The sequence below is a fragment of the Pollicipes pollicipes genome, unplaced genomic scaffold (assembly GCF_011947565.3).
Source record: "Pollicipes pollicipes isolate AB1234 unplaced genomic scaffold, Ppol_2.1 Scaffold_7261;HRSCAF=8764_pilon_pilon_pilon, whole genome shotgun sequence".
Taxonomy (NCBI): domain Eukaryota; kingdom Metazoa; phylum Arthropoda; class Thecostraca; order Pollicipedomorpha; family Pollicipedidae; genus Pollicipes; species Pollicipes pollicipes.
This window is the reverse complement of record NW_023597054.1, coordinates 23,706,923-23,732,481: the sequence shown is the minus strand read 5'-3', so window position 1 is coordinate 23,732,481 and position 25,559 is coordinate 23,706,923. Positions and strand designations below refer to the sequence as shown.

At 59.4% G+C, this 25,559-nt stretch overlaps 1 pseudogene across 1 annotated transcript; it reads right to left on the bottom strand.

The window, feature by feature from the left end:
- Positions 1 to 781: 781 nt before the first annotated feature.
- Positions 782 to 21,664, bottom strand: LOC119111812 (pre-mRNA-processing-splicing factor 8-like; annotated as a pseudogene). The gene is made up of 32 exons (XR_005095623.1): positions 21,478 to 21,664; positions 20,772 to 20,942; positions 20,177 to 20,341; positions 19,838 to 20,053; positions 18,799 to 19,011; positions 18,328 to 18,453; positions 17,749 to 17,854; positions 17,160 to 17,350; positions 16,692 to 16,888; positions 16,015 to 16,156; positions 15,078 to 15,304; positions 14,627 to 14,770; positions 14,181 to 14,364; positions 13,661 to 13,867; positions 13,042 to 13,332; positions 12,186 to 12,381; positions 11,640 to 11,827; positions 10,625 to 10,899; positions 10,080 to 10,341; positions 9,625 to 9,801; positions 8,860 to 9,303; positions 8,476 to 8,685; positions 7,862 to 8,185; positions 6,953 to 7,338; positions 6,423 to 6,617; positions 6,049 to 6,200; positions 5,523 to 5,656; positions 4,959 to 5,192; positions 4,149 to 4,709; positions 3,032 to 3,212; positions 1,650 to 1,908; positions 782 to 1,286 (listed from the first exon to the last, which is right to left on the bottom strand). The product of XR_005095623.1 is annotated as a pre-mRNA-processing-splicing factor 8-like (transcript).
- Between the last annotated feature and the right edge of the window lie 3,895 nt (positions 21,665 to 25,559).

The following is a 25,559-nucleotide window of genomic DNA, read 5'->3' as shown; positions in this document are numbered from 1 at the left end:
ATAACTTACAGGTGGCCTGTCGGCACCGACTCCGGCGCGTAGCCCCAGCCGTCCCAGCCCGGCAGCTCCCGGCAGTTGATCCAGATCAGACCACTCGGGACCAGATTGACACGGGGTGAGATGCCCGGGACTGGAGCACCCCTCCCCCCAGCATTTGGTCCAGGGTCAAGACGGGGCTGAAGCGGAGCGAAACGCTCGGAACCGGAGCGCCGGCCACCTGCCGTCCCGCAGCCTCACGGACGTTTCTGCCCGCTCTGGGCTAGAGCCTCCCTCTGTCCTGCCAATGCAGGACAGGTCAGGCGTCAGGGGCGCCTGACCTGTCCAGGGCGAACAACATTCGCGCATCCCCGCAGCCTGACGTCTGACGCAGATCAAGGCCCGCGGAGTGCGACGCTGCCCGCCGGCTGGAAGTGCCGAGCTACAGTACTGGCACTTTGGCCGGCTGAATTCAAGCCCGATTAGGTACCTTTCGCTGTTAAATTCACGGATAATTACGCAAAGCGGAAGGCTTCCCTGCTGTCAGTTGACAGTAACAACAGGAAATATAGAAAACAGACGCCAGGTTCACAGCGAACGCACTTCCCCTCCCCAATCGACAGCTGGCTACGGAAAGACCTTCACCGATAAGATCAGCGAGCGAAAGTCCTTATGGAGCCCGGCCTTCCCAGTGCAGGTCCGGTACGGCGTGCTGGCGCCGCATGAACCAGGCCGCCCACAGCCCAGACGTCTCCAAACTGCCCGGCTTCCACCGGCCGACGATGCGCACTGTACACGCGGCTGGTCCGTAGGGAGGCGTTTATTGAAGGTCTCATCGCTCCACGGTGACAAGCGATCCATGACACAGCCGGCGACAAGAGGCCGGAGAGCACGATGAACGGGGTGATTGGCGGCCGGGCCGTCTCGGCCGGCGCCGGGTCGCGCAGTCCGCGGCCGCTGGCTATGAGGCCGCTTCTCGCCTGGCGCCTGCGGCCGCACACACAGCACACAATGAGCATGGTCCCCGACCGGCTGCTGCGGCGGCCGCGGCACCAGTCTGGGCCGGTCGGCAGCGTGCGTCACACGGTCGGCGCCATCTCCAGCACGCGCCCGCTCGGCGCCAAGCACGGCGTGGCGGGACCCGCGCCCTCGCGCTCAGGCGAACACGTCCTCGCGGTCGGCGCCGGCCGTCTCGCCCTCCTCCAGCGAGGCGAAGTTGAGGAAGTGCGACGGCCGGTGCACCTCGTGGTAGAACTCCTTGGGGTTGGCCAGCGTCAGCTCGTACTTCATGCTGGGGTCGTGCCGCACGCCTGCGAAGCATCGCCGTCGGGATCAGAGCGCCGCAGGCTACACACGCCAGACCGACACACATGGCACGCTGGGGCGCGCAGGACGGGCCGGTGCACGACCAGCAGCTGCCATGACGCCACTCCGGGGCAGTGGCTCCATCCCGGCCAGCGGTCGCTAATCCCCTATAACAGCCACTACTCCCTGCCCAACAACACAGCGAAGCAGTGCATCAAACTCCCAACCTGTCCGCATTCACTTCACCAAAGTGACGACCAGAGCCATGAACGAACAGATCCGCACACTGTGAAGAGCCGGCGAGCTGCGGACTTGGGCCCGCGGCAGACGTGAGTCAGCCGGGCCAGTCCCGCCGCCGCCCCACTCACCCATGAAGTTGTAGTTCCAGCTCCCCTGCGACGGCACCATGAAGAAGCCGAGGAAGCGGTCGGAGAGCAGCATCTGGACGCGCTCGTAGTGGGAGGGCAGGTAGCCCTTGGGGTTGTTGCCGCGGTCCGTGTTCTGGCGACCCCACTCGAAGCCGCTCGGCGTCAGCTTGAAGGCCGTCAGCGAGCAGGAGCCGGGCGTGAAGCTGCACGTGATCACCACCGTCTTCTCGCCGTCCCAGCTCGAGTGCTCCGACATGATCTGCCGCACGGCCGGCACAGCTCAGCTGCCGCACACGCACACCGGTTGCGGACGAACGCACGCACAAACAGAGTTCGCACGGCTCACGGCTGTTCGTAAGACTCAGCTCGCGGAGGTGCTGCCGCCAGAACCGCCGCCGGCCAAACCGGACCGATGTTCGGTAGTGCATCTGAAAGGTACCATCCGGCACCTATGTGTGGTGCGCCAAGCAGAGTACCCCGCAAACCGCCCCAACACATACCTCTGTCATACTGTCCCCACCGAAATGCCAGAAGTAATGTCAGTCAGGTCAGATTTGAAACTACAAACTAATAGCCACTAACAGTTAGTCTTTATAGCTCTGGGTTAGCGTGTGCGGTGATGTCTCCCAGCCGACCAACCTTGGGTGTGTGGTGATGTCTCCAGCCGACCAACCTTGGGGTGTGTGGTGATTTCTCCCCGAGGGCCTATCTTGGGGGTGTGCGGTGATGTCTCCCAGCCGACCTACCTCGGCGTGTTGTGGTGATGTCTCCCAGCCGACCAACCTTGGGGTGTGTGGTGATGTCTCCCAGCCGACCAACCTTGGGGTGTGTGGTGATGTCTCCCGAGGGCCTATCTTGGGGTGTGCGGGTGATGTTCCCAGCCGACCTACCTGGCGTGTGTGGTGATGTCTCCCAGCCGCCAACCTTGGGTGTGTGGTGATGTCTCCCAGCCGACCTACCTTGGGTGTGTGGTGATGTCTCCCCGACCCGCCTTGTGTGGTGATGTCTCCCCGAGGGCCTATCTTGGCGTGTGTGGTGATGTCTCCCGAGGGCCTATCTTGGGGTGTGTGTGTGATGTCTCCCACCCGCCCTACCTTGGCGTGTGTGGTGATGTCTCCCAGCTGGCCTACCTTGGCGTGTGTGGTGATGTCTCCCACCCGCCCTATCTTGGCGTGTGTGGTGATGTCTCCCAGCTGGCCTACCTTGGCGTGTGTGGTGATGTCTCCCAGCCGCCTACCTTGGCGTGTGTGGTGATGTCTCCCACCCGCCCTACCTTGGCATGTGTGGTGATGTCTCCCAGCTGGCCTACCTTGGCGTGTGTGTGTGATGTCTCCCAGCCGGCCTACCTTGGCGTGTGTGGTGATGTCTCCCAGCTGGCCTACCTTGGCGTGTGTGGTGATGTCCTGCGGGCTCAGCTGCGGCAGCTCGTTGGCTGGGTGTGCATCCAGCCCAGCGGCTCCATGTCGCGCAGGTACTCCGTGCTGCGGCAGCGCCGTCGGCAGGTGCAACTGTCTGGTGCGTGCCCCACTGCGGCGGCATCACGATGCACCGGATCTCCTTCACCTGTGGCGCGTCGCAGACGGCAATCATGGAGCTGTCACGTGTGGAGCATCACATCACGATAATCAGTGGCAGGTGATGCCCACTCCAACACGCCACGCGCTGGACGGCGGGGACACTAGTGACGTCACGCACCGGACAGCAGCACAGGTGGTACCGACAGACGTCACCCACCGGACAGCAGTGCAGGCGTTACAGACAGGCGTGATGCATCGGACGCCAGCGCGGGCGGTAAGAACTGAGTGATGTGGTGCCACCAAGCATACTTTCTAGAGCAGTAGAGGTTGGATCAGACCGGAATCCCAGTACACGCCCATCCATTTCGCCAGCTCGCTGCGAACGTCCACCATCGCCTCCACCCGGCATTGGTGCAGGCAAGAATGGGCAGAATCAATCCTATCACGGAATGACCGCCAAAAGGAATCAGTCCTGCCCAGATATTGTCGCTGGGCTTGAGTTAATCTCTGGGAAGCAGTATTCCTACCTGGAGACTGACCCTGAACACATATTCCTAAACCAGGACCATCGCTGCCTAAAGACCGTCACCAAAAAGAAAGAGCCCTGCCTGCCGGCGTTGTGGTCGGGAAGCAGCATTCGTTCCTGGAGCTTATCGCTGAGCACGGCCAACCCTACTCCGGCCATTGCTTTCGCTCCCACCTGGGACTGCCACTAAAACCCCCCTCTCCCCCGCCCCCCCCCCCCCCCCCAGCCTGGGGAAGCGCTCCTGGACAAAGCTTGGGTGGGTGCTACTGGGCAAAGCCGCAAGTTTCTGGGGAATGTCGCTAGGGCAGTCATTCCTACCCAGCGATTAGTCACTTAACAGCGACGTTCCTACCTAGCAGGCCGTCATTGAACATCGTGATCCGTGCCTTAGGGGAATGTCACTGGTCGACGCTAGTCACTCCTGCCTCGCGAACTGCCCGATGTCGCCATCCCTACCTGGGGATTGTCGCTGGGCGACACGCCGTACAGGTAGCCGGAGATCTGGGCGCGCAGGTCCGAGATGACGATGAACTTCTTCAGGATGTTCTTGGGCAGGATGTAGGTGTAGCCGGCCTCCTTGATGTCGTCCGAGCTGACGTAGATGTGGTTGGTGCGCAGGTGCAGGTTCGTGGCCGAGATGGCGCGCACCCGCCACTCCGTCTTGGAGTTGAACGTCTGCGACTCGTAGTTGCTGGTCGTGCTGGTGATGATCTCGTCGCCGTGCTTGTTGACGGTGCGCGTGGTAGTGGCCGTCAGCTGGCTCTGCTCCTTGGTCTGCTTCTCGATCTCGGCGATCTGCTGCCGCTGCTGCGACGGCGCGCTGATCTCCATGCCCAGGATGATGTCGCGGATCTCGGACTGCGTCAGCGACGCCACGTTCACGTTGTTCTTCTTGCCGTAGTCGGCCAGGATCAGGTCCTTGAGCTGCACCTCCACCTTGACCCACTCGTCGTCGGAGAGGCTGGGCCAGATGTGGTGCGGCTCCGTCACCGTCGTCTTGTCCGGCTTCAGGATCACCTGCGGCCGCACGCGATGGTCAGGAACGCTCAGGCAGGGGCGCGGCACGCTCAGAGGTCACACACGGTCGCAGGTCACACGCGCTCACAGGTCACACGACCTCAGAGGACGCATGCGGTCACGGGTCACACAAGCTCAGATGTCACATGCGGTCACAGGTCACACAAACTCTTAGGTCACACGTGGTCATAGGTCACATCTGTGACCGCGTGTGACTCATTATTTATATTCATACGAAGTCCCCGTTACCTTGGTGCGATCGTTGTTGACGTGCAGCGCGCGCAGGATGAGGATGAGCCGAGAGAAGGCCGTGTACGAGCTGATGGTCTTGAGCCAGTCGTCGTACAGGTTGAACAGCACCATCTGCGGCTCGGTGGCCTTCAGGATGAGGTCGCCGAACTTCTCCACCTTGAGGCAGGCCTGGAACGGCAGCTGCAGCTCCGAGCCCTTGATGACGATGTTTGGGAAGTCCAGCAGATGCACCTGGCGGCCAGACGAGCCGGGGTCACGATATCTGCCCGTTTCACCGTCTGGTGGTGCTCCGACTAGTCAGAACGCTGGTAGCACAAAGTGGTGCTGCCAACACCAGCTCCAGCATGATCACCAGCGTCAGGGAACACAGCGCACGCAGCACCGTCCCACAGTGCAATACGACACAGCGCAGGCCCCAGGTATACTACCCCGCAGCCAGCATTCGTCGTCACGCCTATTGTGCCAGCAACGTAAGGGTATAGAGGAGAGACGGGCGAGGTGGCACGACGCACAAGGCAAGGGGTAACACCCGGGCGCGGCCGCGCCCCCGCCAGAACCCACCTCGAGCGGGTCCAGCATGCCCTTCCTCGTGACGATGATCTGCTTCGGCTGCTCCTCCACGGGCAGCGAGCGGATGAGCGCAGCCACCTCCTCAGCCGTCTTCCACTTGGCCAGCTGGCCCAGACGCTTCTGACCTGTAGGAGCGGACGCCGACAGACCGTCAGCACGACCACGGACACACGCCGAGCCCCCGCCCGTTCGGCCACGGCTGATGGCAGGTGCGGGCGCTAGCCAAACAACGAACGAATGCCCCGGACTTGTTATCATAACCAGTTATGAACAGTCCAGAAAATAGCCGACTGGACGGACAGTCCACGGGAAACCATGCATCGGAACAAAAAGATAGCTAGTTGTCCTGGTTCACCGGCATAATGACGAGCAGTAGCGACCAATTCGCAATACGACGGTGTTTCCGTGGCGGATGCCCGGCAGTTTACAGTAGCAAAGAGGTGCGCGTTACACCGAGGCCCGGTGCGTCACACTGGCACGCGAGCCAGGCCACGGCGTCCCCCAGCGCCAGTCGCACCTGCCCACACCGACGTGTGGATAATCTTCAGGAAGAGCTGGCCGGTGCGCGGGTTGAAGATGAAGATGGCGCCGTTGATGGGCTTGGTGGTGAGGTTGCCCTCGAACGTCTTGTGGATCGTCACCCGGTACACGTTTGTGTCGTCCACGAACCTGAAACGCAGCCGGCCGCGTCACCAGCCGCCGACCCCGCCGCCCGACAGCCGACGGGACACCCAGCGAAGATCTGACACATGCACTGAGCGGGCCGTCCCGGCGGGAGGAGGCGCCGGACAGGCGCGGGTCGAGCCGCGTCAGCCAGCAGCGCCGCGGCGGCGCGCAGCGGCGACACGGCGTCGCCGGTGCCGGCAGCCGGCGCCGCGCCGCGCGACTCACCAGATGATCTGGTTGCTGAAGAGCTCGCCGTAGTTCTGCGAGCTGAGGTACGGTTCGGTCGGCTCCGAGCTGTACAGCTGCAGGCCCTTCCTGATGCGTTCGCGCAGCACGTACAGCGCCGGGTTGGCCTTCATGATCTTGGCCATGGCCTGCTGGATCAGCGGCTTGCTGCCCGGGAACCAGTTCCCGTACGCGCTGCAATCGGCAGGCGGCTGTTACTCTCCGCCGGCTGTCAGCCCGGCTGCGATCAACACATCCGCCCCCCGGAGGGCCCGCTACGACACGCCGAAGACGGAGCGGTGGCGTCTGGAAGGGTATCCGCACCCCACTCAGGTCCGCCCTGGAGTCGCTGGACAGTCGGACCAGGCCAGTCAGTCAGTCAGTCAGCCAGTCAGACCGGACAGCGCACCGTGACACACGCAGGTGCGGCGGGACTGGTGCCACAACCGCCCCTCACACACAGAATTCCGTCCAAAATGAGCCGGGCCCCCGGCTCGGGCTCAGCCCAGCCCGGCCGTGCCATCACTAACCTGTGCAGGTTGTACGCCAGGTCGATGGCGATGAGCAGGCCGGTCGGCGACGGGTAGATGGACATGTTGTCCGTGGTGTAGTCGAGGAACTTGGCGCGCGCGTAGCGCTCGATGTCGTGCGAGTCGTAGTCGCCCCAGCGGAGCTGCACGTCGATCCAGTACTTCTGCGTGGTGGTGTTGTCCATGGTGTCCTTGCTGTCGGCCAGCAGCGACGGCCGCGACACGTTCCACTTGTAGGCGGCGAACAGCAGCATGTCGGCGCACGACGAGTTCATCTTGTACGACTTCCGCGGGTGGATCGTCTCCTTCTGCACGGTCTCGATCTCCAGCGCGTCCAGTTCCTGGTCGAACACCTGGCACAGGTCCATCACCACCGACTCGTGCACCTGGAACGAAGAACGCCACGTCGGTATGGAGACCGGGAACAGTGCTCAGCACCGTTGGCAGCGATGACTACATCTGAAACTGTATGGATGTATATATGCATGTATGCATGAAGCCATTCACGAGCACCAGTCCGTGCACGTTCTGAACCGAGTGCTCAGCAGCGTTTGTTGGTGTTCGGTGCACCTAATGTCCGGTGCCCGGGCACGACAGCGCTGGCACGCGCACGTCCTGAACACGGGCACCGACCCGCGCGCTTTCGTCAAGCCGACGCGACACGCAAGACATGCCACTCACGCACAACACTTGCACCCGGAGCCGTGCCACAGCGATGGCGGGATGGCGCGGCTGGGGATAAAGCTGGCTCGGTCACCGTGAAGTCATGCATCGCACCTCACGGGATGACACGCATTGAACCCACTGGCGTTGGTGACTCATACAGCATATGCACGCTTTATAGCGATTAGTGCTCCAAGGATTCCGGCCTCGCGCCCTGCCCGGCCACGGCCGCGGGTGAGAGCGTACCTTCTGCCACAGATGGGCCCTGAAGATCTGGATGAGCGAGATCTTGAGCGTGGGGATCTTGCCGTGCATGAATATGCCGGTCAGGTCGAGCTGCACCTGGAAGCCGACGTAGACGTTGGCGCGGTTGATGGTCGGCGACCACCACAGCGTGAAGCGCCGGTTGGGGATCTGGTTGAGACCGGAGCGCTGCGCCATCGTCAGCTTCTTGTACTTCATGGACTCCTCGAAGCCGCTGGCCTTCTCCCAGAAGAGACCCTCCCACGTGGGGAAGTAGGTGCCCTTGAAGAGCGTGTGCTCCAGGATGCCCTCCACGCCGCCCAGCGCCTGCGCACAGAGAGAGGGGTCGGGGTTAGTCGCCACGCCGCCGCAGTACACCGTTCGCACCAGGCTGCCGGGCACTCAGTCCACGGGCCGCGCTGCCGCACCGCGTCAGCTGCCACGCCCACCGGTCACCCGTCATCGACGCGGCGCGACCGCCGCCGCACAACCATGCCACCACGTCCCACAGGCGCCGCCGGCGCTCCTCTGCGATCGTCACCCCGCACACAGGGCAGCACACCACGCTCCGCTGTCCGGAGCTCACGCGCCGCCGGCGCGCCCGGCCGGACACACACCTGGATCATGTCCGTGCGGTAGTTGTTGAGGTTCCACAGCTTGCCGTCGTGGCGCTGGTGCGTCCACCAGAAGGGGTTCTGCTTGAGCACCTGGTACATCTTGAACTCAGTGCGGACGCGCCAGCCCTTGTCGTAGGCGAGCGTGTGACGGTCCTTTTGGAACAACGTGTTGATGCGGGGGATGCCCCGGTCCCACGAGTCCTCCAGGTCCTGGGAAGAGCCACAAAACACACCCAGTCAATCAACGGCAGCCGTCCGTCTCCCTCGAAGCACCGTGCGCGGTCCCGACAGTCACGGCCTCGCGTCAACCGCACGTAAAGAACGCATCAATAACAGACGCATTAGTCGACGAGGTTTGTTCTGTTCCGCCGGAAGACCACCCACCTCGAGCGTGAGCCGCCGGTTCTGGGCGTTGGCCTCCTGCCGTTTCAGCGCGTACTCGGCCCAGACGCGCTGCGAGTCGATGAACTCGGACTCCCACGGCTGCACGTAGCGGTACAGATTGGGGATCAGCTGGTCCTCGTCGTGCGACATGCCCGAGCGGAAGTGGGTGATGCCGACGTCCGTCTGCTTAGACCAGCGCAAGTCCGACTGCGGGATGAGGACGTGGCCCATGCTCAGCATGCCCAAGCCGCCCAGCTCCTTGGGCGTGTAGAACACCACCGGCGGGAAGCGGGAAGGCATCTTGGAGTTGAGGCCGATCTTGATGCGGGTCTGGATCTTGTTCTCGCACTTGACCAGCAGGTCGAGCAGCTCCTGCGTGTTGACCACCGCCTCGCGGAAGTAGGTCATCAGGCCGATCAGCGCCGTGTTCCACTTGTTGACGATCTGCCGGCGGTATCAGCAGGTCACCAGTGCGGCAGGCGCCCCCAGCTCCGCCATCACATCACACCGACCGAACCGTCAGCACGGGGGCGCACTGTTGCGGGCCGGACGGCGACCGGGCAGCTGCCAGGACCGGCTCGGCGCGGCGGGCGCGCAGGCCGGCCGCTGACCACTGACCTGACTCGGCGCCCGGCTCGCGGGTAGGCCGACAGCCCGGCACTCCCCCTCCCCTCCCCCAACCGCGAACCGTCGCCCAGCTCGCGGTGCGGCCACAGTACAGCGTTCGAGAAGCCGAGAGGTGGCCCACCCCGCGGCGGGACCCACCTTGGTGAAGGTGGTCGAGCCGGACGCCATCAGGATCTGGCGGACCCGGTTGTGGAAGCGCTGCATGGACTCGTCGTCGACGCGCAGGAAGCACTGGGCCGTGCGCTCCTTGGTGAGCTCGTGCTGCAGGTTCCAGACGCCGTCGCGATGCTTCAGCTCCTCGTTGGTGGTCCGACACTGAGACGGAGCGCGATCTGGGTCACACGAACAGCGCAGCGCCGGCCACCGCACCAGTTACGACAGTGCCAGCCGCCGTCCCCGCCGTCATCCATTAACATCAATGCACACATCAAACAGCAGAACTACCCGCCGATACAAGCCACGCAATACGGCCACAAAGTTCGAAAAATGACCAGTTCGCAAAAACTGGTCACACAGTGCAGGGGTGATGGGCTGGAGCAGCTCAACTCAGTTATCCACCTGTCTCTCCCCCTGCCTCCCGGCCACACCCTCACCTTGGGCAGGATCCGGCACTCGAAGCCAGCCATGTTGAAGAGCAGGTTGGGGTTGTCCTTGCTGTAGACGCTGACGAAGCTGTCCTCCCAGTGGATGGTGGTGACGGAACGCGGCAGGCGCGACTTGATGTCCCAGAAGACGGCGCGGCCCAGGTTGACGTCGTGCTTCATCAGCCGCATCCGCGAGTCGCGCGGCCAGCACTTCTTGTTGTTGTAGCCGACGATGTTCTCGTTGTTGGGGTCCGGGTGCTCGGTCAGGTACCTGCCGGCACGCGGAGAGAGAGCGCTCAGGTACTCTGTCAGGTACCTGCCAGCACGCGGAGAGCACGCGCTCGGCAGCGGCGCCGACAGCCGGCCAACAGTTCGACGGCCGGACTGGCTGAGGTGGCGGCCGTCCCCAGCGCAGCGCCGGGTGAAATGGCAACCATGCGCTGCAGCGGCTTTGACCGACACACCGCCGCGCGCCACAGCTCCGAGAGTCGTGGCGCGGCGCCGCTAGACAACAGCCGAGTCCACGCTCCCCCGAGCGTGCCCGACCCACTTACCGCTGGATGAGGTCACGCGCCTCCTCCGCGGAGAAGCGGAAGAAGATGTGGATGCGGTCGACGTATCGGCAGTAGAGCCGGATGGGGTGCGCCACCTCGGTGACCACGTCCTGGTAGGTGAGGAAGTCGTTGGGCAGCTGGGGCGGGCCGGCCATCTCGGAGGCGCGCTGCAGACCCAGCACCAGCAGATCCAGCACCAGGCCGTAGTACTGCACGATGAAGGAGGCGAACTGCAGGCCGCGGATGATGCCGTACGAGTTGGTGTGGTTCATGTCCTGAAACACACCGCGCAGTCGGTCACCACCCGCGACCAGGACCACGGTACATCACGGGTCAGACGTCACGGCACGGCAACGGCAGGGCACCGTCACAGATCCCGCTCGGGAGGGAGGCCGGGCAGGGGGGGGGGGGGGGGGAGGGGGGGGGGGGCGGAGGCAGACACAGCCAGCGGGTCACTTCCTTCGGCAGAGCGGTGGGCACCTCACGACATAAAACCACCGCGAACCACCTAACGAAAGTCATGGCCGCGATCAAATAGCCAGCTCCAAAAGCCAGAAGACCCAGTTACAAAGGGGCGGTCAAAGTTCATAATGGGCAGCACATCTATTCGAAGCCCCTCAAATCATGCGTTGAAAAAGAGCGCCATGGACTCCAGCGACGATGGACCTGCCAATTTCGCCGCGTCTTTTCTTTTAGTGAGCAGTTTTGTTTCGAAGCAGCAACATTTGTACTTACTAATGCTTCAAATAGGCCCTAGTGGGTCGGTGGCCAGCACGGTGTGCCAGCACTGACGCGAGAATTTCATTCCCTTGTGCTACGGTGCGGCGGGCCGAAGCCACCACCATATAGGTACGGCGATTTTGCCGTTAGTCAGCAGTGACTGCAGTTAACGGGGGCATCTGGATAGTCATCACTGCCCCCTCTTTCTGGATATCATACAGTTTGAACCGCCTTCAGTTAGCAATCTGCTCATGCCGAGCAGGTCAGGCGGCCGGCCAGCTGCCGGCGTAGGCACCTTGTAGTTGATGAGCACGTTGTTCTTGGCCGTCATGTAGTCGGCGATATTGTGGTCGACGATGAGCCGCAGCAGTCGGTTCAGCAGCGTCAGGTCGATCTTCTCGTACAGCTTGTTGAACTTGGACTCGAGCATGACGTTGCATTCGCCCTCGGCCGTGTCCCACACGTCCTGCAGGTTGTTGACACCTGCCACAGAGGACGCCACGTCACTCCGCGCAGCCAGACGCGGAGAACATCAGCGCTGCTACACACCACCCGGCACACACACTGTGGTCGTTACTACGCTGTCGGGACGCGGGGCGGTGCGGCGGCTGGGCACGGTCGCACAGTCGCGCACGGACGCTGCTACACACTCAGATGAGAGCATTGGCCCCTGACAAAGACCCGGAGCACTGTGCTGCGTGACGATCACAGCTGACCGGCAGCGAGAGCACACGGCCACCCACCGACCGGCGTCGGTACTGGGCAGACCAGCGCCGCGCCGCGAGCGGGCCAGCCAGCAGCCCGCTGGGCAGCCCGGGAGGGGAGGGGGGGGGGTCCGTACCCTGGCACCACTTGTAGACAAGCAGCGGCGGCGGCTCCGTGTCGGCCGGCTTGATCCAGGGCGGGAACAGGCGTCGCTTGTCGGCCTCGTACCACAGGTACTGGTCCAGGTAGGCGTCGGTGATCTTCTCCAGCGGCTCCACGTCGTGGTACACCGGCACCAGGTGGCTGTACAGGTCCATGAACTCGATGCCGATCTGCGGCCCACGCGCCGAGCGTCAGCATCCCTCCACCGGACGCGGATGGCGCGGGCGCACGTGCAGAAGGCGCACAGTGCAGTGGAGCAAAACCGAACAGTCCTTGGGGTCATCAAACACTACGTTACGGCCATTCTCCGCCCTTCCTCCCGAGGCTTTGCTGATTATGATGCGTTAGGCGAAAGCCCCCCCCCCCCCCCCCCACACACACATAAAAAACATTCATTCGGCCCCTGGTTGAGGCAAACACCAAACAAAAGACGGACACACTTGTCATGACATGAAGTCACCAGTATTTGCCTTTCATGTGATATTTTGTTTGGGATTTTAGCATGATTTGCAACCATACTGTGAGTGTAACGTTACACTGTCCAAAGCCTCCCCTCCCTCCCGTGTTCCCTTTCGTTGCACTCCACGACCCTCCCCCGGCCCTTCTACGCATAACGCACTATTCATGGACGGCCCGTTGGACACGTTGAGGTACGCGGTCGATGGGACTGGTGGTTGGAAGCGTGCACCTGCCATATGTCTAAGTACGGGGCACGAATCCGGCCACCTTACTTGACACGTGCCGTGTCCTACACACGGGTCGTGCCGTGCCAGACACTCCCAGCGAGCGCGAGCCAGCGACACGGCGGCTGAGGCCTGCCGACCGCTTACCTCCTTGAAGGCACGCTGCGTCAGTAGGTGACGCTTGATCCTGGAGAGCGCCTCGTGCGGGTTGTCGTAGGCCTGCTCGATGAGGCCCAGCTCCTCGCGCTGCGACTGATTCAGCCGCGACTTCACGCTGTACGCCTCCTTCAGCCGCTCCAGCGCCAGGATCAGCAGCTTCGTGTCGTGCTTGTACGAAAGCGGCGGGAAGGGTATGGGCGCGAAGCGGCGCGACTCCAGCCAGTGCACGGTGGTGGTGTAGATGGCCACCGCCTCCTCGGGCGAGATGTACGGCCCGTCCTGGCGGCACGCGGTCACGTCAACACCCCGCTCGGAGCACGAGACGCCCCGGGCGCTCTAACGGCATTTACAGCACACCGCGCCGCGCTCCCTGTCACAGGCAGCTCAACTGACCAGCATTCATAGATCAGAGCCTCAGCAAGACGACAGCGGTAGCCGAAGAGGCGAGGTCCTGAGAGCGAGCTTAGTCCCTAGTCGTGTAGTCACTTAGTCAGTAGTCACTACCACGATCGCAAGGTATCATGTTTCGGAAAGCGTCATATCCCCAACCGCCGGTCACCAGCGCAGCGCAGCGCGATCGCACCAGCCGCGGACGCTGGCGCCCCACCTTCAGGTAGTTGTGCTGCCGCTCCTGCTCGGCCTTCAGGTAGAGCCGCGTCAGCCGACCCAGGTTCTTCTTGCAGACGGTCTTGTCGACGGTGGCGCCGCGCCGGATGCGCTCGCGGTTGTAGTGGGCCGTGTTGGTCCACCAGTCAGCCTTCATTTTGACGTAGCGCAGGATCATGTTCTCGACGGGCGTCGGCAGGCCGGGCACCTGTCGGCCGGCCGGGCGGTGGTGAGCGGCGACTCAGCGTCCGCGCAGCCGGCCAGCTAACGCGTCAGCCCGCCGGTGTCAGCGCACACAGAGCAGCCAGCACAGGCCCACGCAGCTGTACCGAGGGACTGCGCGGGTAGGCAACACCCCCAAACGCATCGTGCGTTATAAAGCCGGGAAGCTGACTCCGAACAGGCAGGGCAGGACGACCGCGGCGTCGCCAGAGAGCGCGGCTCGAGCCGGGCGCCAGACAGCGTCGCGACACAGCCGGCACACCAGCGAGACAACACCGCCCATCCACCCGCCGGCTCACCTTCCACGGAATGTTGGCCTTCCAGCAGCGCCAGGCCTCGCTCAGGTGCTGCAGGATCGTCCTGGCCTTGTTCTGCTTGATACCTTCGGGCATCATGTCCAGGATGTCGTGCATGACCGAGGCGCGCCAGCTCCAGATCAAAGTGCGACTCGACGCGCTGCTTGGTGACCGTCTTGGCCACGCCCTGTGGGAGGAGCGGACGGGGCCGGGGTCAGCCGAGCGCCGAGCACCGCACGGACAGGCCATCGCCACCGCCGGCGCGTGCTGTCACGCCCAGCCAGCACAGCGTGCGAGCACAGCCGAGGCCCGCCGGCAGACAACCGGACCCCGTTCACACAGACGCGCCGACAACCCTGACGCCCTGACGGCCACGCCACAGCCGGGTACGCGGTCATGAGACCCGCCAGCATCTGTCGCCGGCGGCGCGGCTAACCGCGTCGGCTCACCTTGGAGTGGCGGCCCTCGAACTGTCGGCTCAGCAGGTTGCCGAGCCAGCGCTCCAGCAGCGGCGTGATGCCGCGCAGGAAGAACAGCCAGACGCGCCAGCCGGGCGCCCACACGCCGCAGCCGGGACCCTTGCCGACCGGCCCCTGCAGAACACACGGCGGGTCACTGACACCAGCTGCCGACACACAGTGACACACGCAGAGACACGGGACCCTCGCTGACAGGCCCCTGCACGACACAGAAGGCAACCGTCACGAACTGCTGACACACAGTGACACATGCAGAGACAGGGGGCTCACTAATACGTCCCTGCGAAGCACCGCAGACACCTTGGCAGCCCTACCAACACACACCGTAACAGGCGGCGTGTTCAGTGTTTCGGCGCGCCGTGCTCGGACAGGCCCATCCACGACGACAGTGCTCTCTCCGGCGGCGCTCTCTCCGACCTACCGTGTTGAACCGGTAGTAGATGAGGTGCTTGAGATCCTTGCACATGCGGATCTGCTTCATCAGCTTGTACTTGTAGCGGTACATGCCAGTGAGCTGGCCGACGTGGGCGAAGATGTACTGCAGGCCGTCAGCCAGCTGGAAGGCGTCCACGTTGTTGAGCCGGTACTGGACGTGCGCGTCCACGATCAGCTTGGTCAGCCGCAGGATCTCGCGACACAGATGGAACGCTGTCGAAGCACGGGCACCGCTCAGGTCAGGTCACGGACACGCCTCTGCACCGCTCAGGTCAGGTCGCAGCCACACCCCTGCACAGCTCAGGTCAGGTCACAGCCACATCCCGGCACAGCTCAGGTCAGGTCACGGCCAAATCCTGGCACCGCTCAGGTCAGATCAGGGCCACATCCCAGTACTGCTCAGGTCAGGTCACGACCACATCCCGACACCGCTCAGGTCAGATCACGGTTACATCCCGGCACCACTCAGGTCAGATCACGGCCACATCCCGGCACAGCTCAGGTCAGATCGCGGCCACATCCGTGGCACCGCCCGGGGTCAGGTCACGGCAGCGCCCCAACAACGCTCAGGTTAGGCCAACGTAACACCCTGGCGCCAGCCAGGCCAGGTCAGGGCCAGTGCCAGGCGCTCCACCTCCGGGGGCAGATACACCATGCCAGACTGATGAGGTGGCTGCTCCGGCACACGCCTCGGAGACTACGCGCGTGTGTTGTTGGTCAATGACTGGCAGCCGCCACCAGGGCGCTGAACCGGTGCAGAAACGCCGGCCATGACTTGGAAGGTTTTCGCTTCATCTGGCAAAGCAAGCTCAGTCCGGGGTAAAGTCTTCTGAGAACATCCCACAGGAGCATCGCAAGAGGTGCGAGAGGCGGCTCAACCGACCGACGACCGTTAAATATACGCAGCCAGTCAGCCAACTCACCGTTTCCGAACCTGCTCTTCTTTCGCTCCTTGGTGGTGAGCGTCTTGACGGGCTTCAGGTTGAAGTTGTAGTCCAGGTGAAGGTAGTTGAGGTTCTTGCGGTGGATCAGCAGGTTGAGCATGTTGTAGCCCTGTCTGCACACCTGTAGGTGACGCGGGGGGGGGGATGGACATCAGACCTCGGATCCCCTCTGTCCGGGCCGACAGCAAGTCAGGTCAGCCCGGCGGCCCGTGCGGAGGCGGCCCACGCACAGGCGGCCCGAAGAGACGGCCCGCACAGAGGCGACCCGTATGGGGACGACCCGTACAGAGGCGGCCGGAAGCAAGCCCGCCACAGCCCACAGCAATATATATATATTGACGATATCAATGTATACATATATACAAATATATATCGGCGATATCGATATCGACGTGTATATATATATATATATATATATATATATATATATATATATATATACATATACTTCGACGAAATGACACATGGTAGCCAGCATTGCCACCCAGGTGGAGCTGAATATCAGCGTCGGCGACATTTTCTACGGCGAAACCTGAGCCCAAGTCATTCCATCACGAGCCCACAGCCTTCCACCGCCCAGCACCTCACTCTGCCAGGGCGCCGCCGGTCGGTGCTGAGCCGGCTGATGTTGGCGCCGGCCGGGGGTCCAGTCTCACCTGCAGGCCCGCCTCCACCCAGTCCAGCGAGGTCAGCTGGAAGAACTTGGTCGCCTTGAAGCTGCGGAAACAGGTACCGCTTCTTCTGCGGCTTGGGCGGCTTGTGCTTGAGCGCGTTCAGCACATAGTACTTGAGCAGCTTCTGATAGCTGACGCGCACCTTGACGGGCTGCCCGGCCGGACAATGCTCACGGTACCTGCCGCCAGTGACGCGGTCAACAACCCATCACAGTCAACGGGAAGCGTTCAGTCTCAAGGATCCAACAGTCAACACAATCAATCTGTTCGTTAAATGCCACAATGCGTGCAGCTCTGTTTGACCCACGCATACACGTTCACACCGGACAACAGGACAATGCCAGTCTCCGGCATCGCTGGTTAAAACGTCGGCGCGCGCACACTGGGTTCCGTCAGCAGGGTGGGGGGGGCGGCGAGGACGGGCCGAGTGGCCGCCGGCGCAGCACGCACCACGACTTGACGATGGGCACATCGAGGGCTCGCCGCGTGCGGCCCGAGCGCAGGCAGAACGGCCGCGGCGCCCACAGCAGCGCGATGCCGTGCGCCGTGTTGTCCGAGTACAGCGGCGAGTCCTGCAGGAACGGCTGCACGTAGTCGGGCAGCTCGAACTCCTCGTCGTCGTCCGGCAGCTCCTCGTCGTGCTGGAACACGCCGGCACCAGTCACCGACGGACACCAGTGACTGGGACGAGCCGGTCACCGACAGACACCACACAGTGAACGGGACGAGCTGGCTACAGGCAGCCAACTGGGAGCAGCGGCAGCATCAGAGGGTGTTCATCAAGATCAGATCACGGACGCGGCTGCGCAGGGTGCACAGGCAGTCGACCCAGCGGGGAGGGGGCCCGCGACCAGGACGGTCAGCTGTTCGTGAGGGTAGCATCCCGCGGCTGGGCTCCCGCCGGGGGCCAATACGCAGTCACGTTTGTGCTGTAGCCGGAGACGCCGCGCAGCCGTCCCCGGAGCTCCGGACGGCGGCGGGCGGCGGGCGGCGGGCGGTGGGCAGACGACGATGGCCCGCCAGACAGTCCCATCCCTACCTTCACGGCGTGCCGGTGCGAGATGGGGTTCACCAGCGGGTCGAAGTAGAACGCCGGCAGGTCGGGGTCCTCCGTCTTGATGAACACCACGTTCGGGGTGTGGTACCTGAAGTACGTGTCACAGCCAATCACACAACCCACAAACACTCCAGTGATATTAAGGCACCGATACCGTGCGGCACAAATGAGTCACATACATCAGTTTAGTATTACCATACACCCATTCTGTTTCAACGGGCACAATTATTTCAGTTCTTACGTATAGTGAAATCAAACCAATAATGTAATACACATTTTCACACTGACCCTGACATTACCTGCCAGGGTCAGCATTACTGGACGTCTGGAGCAGCGACAAACAAGATTGGACGCTAGAACTGACCAATAGAGGTTGATACTTGTGTGATGAGGGCGACCCATATCATATATATATATATATATATATATATATATATATATATATATATATACATATAGTCTCATCCTAAGGCCATTTACTGCAGCTAACGACCTCCAAAGATGTCTGAAGAAGGTATGCTGTCGTGAGCTCGGGGTAACGGCGAGCGGCCGCACTCTCACCACGAGAGGTGGACGAACTGCGGCATGTTGTTGTACAGGTACGGGAAGGCGATGCGATACTCGGTGCGGATTGGCTGACGGATGATGATCTTGTTGATGTCGTTGAACTCGTTCCAGTCCTCGTCGCTGAACAGGCAGAAGCGGACGTTATACCAAATGCAGCAAAATCGTACCCCGGATCCTACACTTGCCTCTAGAGCATGGGACTCTCAATCATGCTCGTGGTAAGACACCCCTTTCACTTCAGTCACACGAAATTTTGCGTTGAACGTCCAGGAACGGGCAAGGCGGGCCATAGAAATATCACCCCTCGCTGTCCAAGTTGAGGTGCTTAGCTACATATAAACCCCATGAAAATCCCGACATCCAACAGACAACACGACTCGTACAAGGTAGATCGTGACAACATCAGACAGCTGGTTGACGGTTGATCGTAAACCCCCACATTCCATGAACTACGGGAAGCTTTACCCGAGATGGGTGTCCTTGATGAGCGGCTCAAATTTGGGACCGCCGGGGATGGCCATGTTCAGGGCCTTGGCCGTGAAGAATGACTTCAAGTCGAACAGGTAGAAGTAGTTATCGTCCACCAGGTCCGTGAGCAGCTGGTTGGCCATCCTGTACAGGGTGGCCATCTGGGGCAGGGTCAGCTGCCAGCGCCGGTACGTGGAGCCGTTCACGTGTCTGCCGGAGACAGGCGGGGTCAGGGACGGGACCAGTATGTGGAGTCATTCACGTGTTTACCAGAGATAGGCAGGGTCAGGGGCGGGGGCTGGTACGTGGAGCCATTCACGTGTTTTCCGGAGACAGGCGGGGTCAGGGACGGGACCAGTACGTGGAAGCCGTTCACGTGTTTACCAGAGATGGGCGGGGTCAGGGACGGAACCAGTACATGGAGCCATTCACGTGTTTTCCGGAGACAGGCGGGGTCAGGGACGGGACCAGTACGTGGAGCTATTCACGTGTTTTCCGGAGACAGGCGGGGTCAGGGACGGGACCAGTACGTGGAGCCATTCACGTGTTTTCCGGAGACAGGCAGGGTCAGGGACGGGACCAGTACGTGGAGCCATTCATGTGTTTTCCGGAGACAGGCGGGGCCAGGGACGGGACCAGTACATGGAGCCATTCACGTGTTTTCCGGAGGCAGGCGGGCTCAGGGACGGGACCAGTATGTGGAAACATTCACGTGTCTGCCGGAAATAGGCAGGCAGGGTCGGGAATGGGGCTGGTACGTGGAGCCATTCACGTGTTTTCCAGAGATAGGCTGGGTCAGGGATGGGGCTGGTACGTGGAGCCGCTCACATGTCTGCCGGAGACGAGCGGAGTCAGGGACCGGGCCAGTACGTGGAGCCGTTCACGTGTATGTCGGAAACAGGCGGGGTCAGGGACGGAGCACGTACGTGGAGGACGAGCCAGGTCAGGGGCGGGAACGATCTGTGGACACGTCGAGAGGTCGACGTTGGGAGGCTGGGACGTTAGCGCGGTGGACCAGGCCGGCCAACATACTCACTTGGTGTCCACCAGCGGCTTGCCGTCGTAGAACCAGTCGGCGACCGCGCCGTCCTCGTCCTTGCTCAGCTCGATCTGGATGGCCTCCAGCGGCTCGACGTCCAGCACGTTCTCGGCGTAGTCCAGCGGCGGCTCCTCGTCGTCGAACGGCGGGAAGCGCATGCGCTTGAAGTGGCGCCGGTCGCGCTTCTCCCGTCGCATCATGATCCACATGGTGCTGCCGAGCCGCACACAGAGGCCAGCGTTAGGGCAGGCACCGCACGGTCGGGACGCGTCACAACATACGCCACGTGCCGGCCCCCCGTCGCGCGGCGGCGGCGGCCCGCGCGGCATCACTCACCCCCACTGAGCGATGTAGGCGGGCTCGATCACCCAGGGAATCTCGTCCACGAACGTGATCGCCCCGGTGATGTGGTACAGCACCCGGCAGTCGCGGATCTGCTCCCACGGCATCGGCATGTTCTCCAGCAGCTTCAGGATCGCGTGCGGCATGTACTTCAGCGCCCTGCAAGCCACGCGACGGGCGTGATCGTCACGCCACAGTGAAAAAGCTGGGTGGTAAGGAGCCGGCAAACGGTTCTCAATAATGCCTTTTATGTCATAATATATTGCTAACTTGTTCACCTAAAAACGATAATGACAGATTATGAGCTTTGTGGAAGAAAGTATCGAAGACAAGCCACTGAGTCACATTAACGGTACAGCAACATCAGGGTATCCAGCGAAGGGAAACCAAATAAAAATGCTATCTTAGGTTGTCCGGGCCTATAGATGCACCACCTTCGGCAAAATCTGCAAACCCTCAGACACCAGTAACTTACAGGGTACTTCTACACCATCACCAATCTCCAGGCATGCCCCACCGAGTCGGGCTTGGCTTCAGCCCAGCGGCGTGCGCCGTCGGCGGCCGGGCCGCACGCTCGGCGCCGACTGACCCGAGGTAGACGCGCTTGTCGTGCCGGTACTTCCGGCTGCTCATGTCGCCGTGGGTCGCGGATGATCTTGCGCAGGTGCTCAGGTGGCATCTCCTCCTTCTGCGCGTCCACGAATCCGAACTTGCGCTTCTCGGCATACCGTTTGCTCTGCAGCTGCTGCCACTTACGGGCCTGTACGTCGTGCAGTTTTGATTCAGCACTCAGCTTACGCTCATTTCGAGAGGGGTTCAATCCAAACAAAATGACAGATCTCGAATGCCAAGACCACATGGCAAGCCTGACGACATGTCTTATAGCTAGCAGGGCAAACTTTGATAATTATCACAAAATAATTGTCATACATAGTTAACCCTAATAAAGGTTTAACCCACAGTCCATGACCATGGTGAATGCTTCGCCATTTGCCCTTCTCCAGATCATGCTGGACAGCTAATTGAATCGAGCGATCTACCTACCGCTCGATATGGCTCGTCTAATCTGCATTGAGAGTGAGCATGTGGGAGTTAATGTACAAATCCCAAATAATTGTTTCCTGTCATTTGCGCCAGGCAGCAGTCAGCATAAGCATGACCATCAGCACTGCACAGGGCAGATCAGCCCCGTCCCACCGACCCACGACAGGGGAAATGCAACCCACTTATGCCACATGGCAGGAAGTCCGCGGCCGCACACTCAGCTGCAGGACGGGCGTGGTGGCCAGCCGTACCTTCTCCTGCAGTTTCTCCTCAGTGATCTTGTCCAGCTGCGCCTGGCGCTGGGCCTGCGCCTGCTGCTGGGCCAGCTGCACCTGCTGCTGGGCTGCATGGTGCTGGTGCTGGGCCAGCTGGGCCTGCTGCTGCGCTAGCACGGCCCGCCCACGGATTGCCCGGAATCAGGTAGGGTGGCAGCGCCATCGCTGCTCAGCGGGCGAGTCGCTGCGACACACTGCGGCGCTGCCAAACACCTGCTGAAGCAAGCGCACAGCAGAGCCAGCGTCAGCGGCAACTCGGCACACTCACCATCCTTAAGTACACTATGGGAAACTGGGCAACCTAGTCATATTTCTTGACACAGAACAACACATCTACACCAATGGCAAACAAACCTTGGCAGATACCATAAGAATGAAGGCATGGACGCTAATGTGTGGGGAAGGGGCAGCGCGCTGCTCGGCCAATGGCGACCACATCCCTGACTGTGACAGTGCTTACAGTTATCAAAGATGCCTGAATTACACATGCACCCCAGGCACCGCCCACCAGGTCGGCTTATTATCAAACGGGCGGCCGCGTGGCTACTGGTTGCCGGCCGGCCGGGGTCATGAGGCTGGCTTGGCCGCCGCTGGCGCCGATGTGCGGCGGATAAAACAAGCATTGATGCATTGAAATTGTTTCATTGTTTATGATGAGGCATATCCCCTTTTACACCATGTGCAGCATTAAGAGGACAAAAGGACAATGACCAAAATAGCCAGCAAATATGAGTTTGGCAAAAATCCAGCAAGAATTTCTGAACAAGGTAGATCATGAACACACTCCACAGGTAATGATACCCCAAATGGCAAACAAAGGCACACATAACAATGATCTGTTATTATCAACTATGTTGTCGAGTGGATCTCGGTGGATGAGCTACGCTATGTAACAACCATGGATGTGCTGCTGACAATAAATGATGTGGTAAATTACCTGCAAAACCTCAACATTTCCAGACCAGCCAAATCAATAGAAAAAATGCCCCACTGCATCAATATAACTATGGCATCATCAGTTTGCCAATCTGTGCTAATAAGGAAGCATACAAAGTTCAAAGGGTTAGACCAGCAAAAACCATCTTTATGCTAACAAGGTAGAGAGCTGCAGCAAATTGCCAATATTAAACAGCATGTCCAATTTTGCCTGGGGGTATCTTTTTATACTGCAGTCATTCTGCAAGAAATGGCCTTAAAAGTCTCTCACAGGAGGCATTGAAGTGCATGGTGGTACTGTTCTTAGAGCAGTGTATTAGTCCATGACATTACAAGATGCAGGGGTAGAACACAAAAGAAATGCTCTATTTTGGATTGTTCCAAGATTTGTTAAACTGAAAGCTGCATACCTCATGATTTGCTGAAAAGCTGCATAACTGCCCCCCCCCCCCCCAGGTAAAAAGGCCTAGCAACATTTTTTTTTGGAAATAAAGGTATTATAAAACTTGATACAGCTCAAAGAGCTGTATTTGTCATGTAAAATAAGAAATGGATAGATTTGGACTCACAAATACATTGCAACATTTTTCTAAGCAAAACATGTCTAATTTGCCAAAATACTCAGGCATTCTTCATAAATGATTCACTTAATAGGGCTTCAGTCCTTTTACCTGGAATACAGATCCATCATTATTCACCATAAAGCTGCACATTATCATTGCTTTGTTTTTTTCAGAAAACACAGCACTAGAGCATTTCTCTGGTGCCCTAACTGACTGCAGCTAGTGAACCACCACAGTGAGCTACATTTGGAAACAAGGATTAGACAAAACTCTGCTGTGATAACACAACCATGCTGTTTGAGGCCCAGTGGTTTAATAAGCTGAAGGCTGAAAATGTTAGGATTTTATTCATGTTCCTGCCCCCAGGACAAAGCCCTAAGAATACAGCCAGGAAGCCTGCTTGCTTGAATCATACATCCATCGCTGTGGCAATTGTGACCCACATGACAGACACTCATTTCAGCATTAGTAGCTTACATGCACTGAAACTGCAGTCTGGAATTAATTTGCAAATCACCAATCACCACTATAATGCTGATTCAACACTACCATCCAAGAACTCTCACTGACTGACCACCACTTCATGCCAAAATGTCATATCACCCTGCTGTCATGCCTGGATGGTGGTCTATGTATGTATGCTGCCATAAATGTTACTGGCAATAACCACAATGCATATAATGGTACATTGACAGAATGTTGACAATATGCTTACTGTGAGTGCCAGCAGAGAAAAAGGCATTATGTAATCCAGTGGATATATGTGCAGGGGTACAAGGTACACAGCACATGTAATAAAAATGTGAGAACCCAGTGCACTTGTTATCATTTCTGAACCTTGTATTTTTGGGTCATGCAAGTCATCCTGTACATGTCTTGCTGCACAACTGAGCACATCTTTTAAGGAAGGGCATCATGTGAAAGTCCAGATTCCCAGCATCTGGTTTAGATGCATGGTTGTGTGTAAGAAAATTGTCAGAAGAGAAAAGCAGTCTCTAGTATGAACTCACTATGATGCGGAGTTAAAGGCATGCACTGCTCCACATTGCAGGGTAAAACATGACAAATAACCTGTCACTTTTGAAAAAATCAAAAATACAAAACTTTGAACATGGGAAGACTTTATGTAACTTTCTTTCAATATACAATGCATTGGATCCACTTCTTTTTTCACTAAGGGAGCCCATTGTATAAACTGGACAAAATCTCATCCTGAAATCCCCGAAGTTCAGTAGCAGATATTTGTATTGCTGAGCAGCCTTCCCACCCTTCAACTCCATGATGGGTGACCTTGACCTGCCACGTGCGGCCATCCCAGCCACTGACAACAGTGAGTACTGCGAGAGCAACATTATCCAAAAGGAGCTAGGGTGATCCAAACTTGACGCGTTGTGAATTACTTGCTGGCAGACCAAAGCTATTTAACTTGGGCCGCCATTCGTCACATTCCCAGCAGTCCACGCTTTCACGTATCAGCGCATCTGATAACACACGCGTGCATGCTCACCTCACGCTTCAACAGGCACAAATGCAATTTACACCATAGTCTTCGCCAAGAACTGAGAGAGAGATCGCAGCGGAACACACGCTACAGCAAATAAATCGACACGCTCTCCCACGAAACCAACCGGCCCCAAACGATCGCGTGCGAACTGATCTTTCCTGCGACGTTTGCGACGCTTCAGTGGCGCGCATGGGACTGAAAACGTTTGGACGGTACTATTTCACTGCCACCTCTCTAAGCCGTTGTCGTTCTTGGGTATTGTTGGGTCTGACTGCTTTAAAATCTAACCAGCACATCTCTGCCATTGAGCTACAGTAAACTTCCTATATTTATCTAGGTAGATATCCACGGAGCGTCATTCCCAATAGATCTGATCTCAAGAGGGAAGGCCAGAAAAAAACTTCAGTCAAACCTGTTAAGCACAGCAGTGTGTGTGACATGAATTTATCGGCGTTTCCATTGTGTCAATAAACTAACCAGCAGCGATGACAGCGGATCTAATTTTACGTGGATTTTACTCTCAGCACAACACGCGTGAGCGATGTTTAAATGTGTACCCGCATAGCACCAGAATGGAATGGACCCTGCAACCGCTAAAACGACGGAATGACAAACGATGACGCGTGACGAAAGACGAAACGTGCACCATGCCTGACTACTTATCAGTCGAGGTAGTATCTTTTTCATCTAAGCGTCAGATGCTGGAGCAACGTGATACCCGCCTAGGCTTCCACTGACCTAGATATATCTATTTTGTAATCTTATGTGCGGTTTCTATTCAAGGAGGGGGTGCTGGCATTTAAGTCGTGCGAACTAAGACGCATTTGAGTGCGAAACACGATGGTACCTGTCGGCCAGAAATATTGGCACTCATTCTGAGGGAGCTCTGTTTGCCTTCACTGGTAGCATGGGTGTAAAGACAGGTGGTAGTAGCGCAGACAGGGGGGCATAGAGAGTATGTGCCCCCCCCCCCCTAGGTTCCGAGGGGCCCTTGGGCCCTTCTGAATCTACTTGAGGGCCTGAGGGCCTGACAGGCACGCCGCAGGTTGCATTCA